Here is a 379-nt window from a genome sequence, read left to right as displayed (position 1 = left end):
TCCCAAGCAAGGTGGGCTCCCAAGCAGGGTGCCCAAGCAGGGTGCCCAAAGGCAGCCCCATGCTACCGTGTAGTGTTGGGCTGGAGTTGCCCTCAGACATGGAGCTGCATGGGGACATTGTGTGGGAGCTCTGGGTGCTGTAGGGCAGGAAGGGCTGTGGGGCAGTGGATCACTGGTGGCATGAGTTTGCTGTGTTCAGCTCTTGTCCCCCTCAGCACAACAAAGCAGCTTGCAGAGGGGCGGGGGAGTGATTCTGCACATTTGTCCCTGGTGGCCCCAGGAACACAACCAGGGCTGGGGCTAGGGCCATGGTACCACCTGCCCCCTGCCTGCCCCCCATGTCCATCGCCATGGCTCCCACCCCAGCTTGGGGGTGCTG

At 62.8% G+C, this 379-nt stretch overlaps 1 protein-coding gene across 1 annotated transcript in view; it reads left to right on the top strand.

Annotated features, from left to right (window-relative positions):
* The window catches only part of KIF3C (kinesin family member 3C), a gene marked incomplete at its 5' end in the record, with an annotated part of 9,017 nt that overhangs the window by 1,152 nt on the left and 7,486 nt on the right, over positions 1 to 379 (top strand). The window lies entirely within an intron of this gene.

Source organism: Nestor notabilis, unplaced genomic scaffold (assembly GCF_000696875.1).
Source record: "Nestor notabilis isolate BGI_N333 unplaced genomic scaffold, ASM69687v1 scaffold4368, whole genome shotgun sequence".
Lineage (NCBI taxonomy): Eukaryota > Metazoa > Chordata > Aves > Psittaciformes > Psittacidae > Nestor > Nestor notabilis.
The sequence above is the reverse complement of the archived record's forward strand: the minus strand, read 5'-3'. Positions and strand labels throughout refer to the sequence as shown.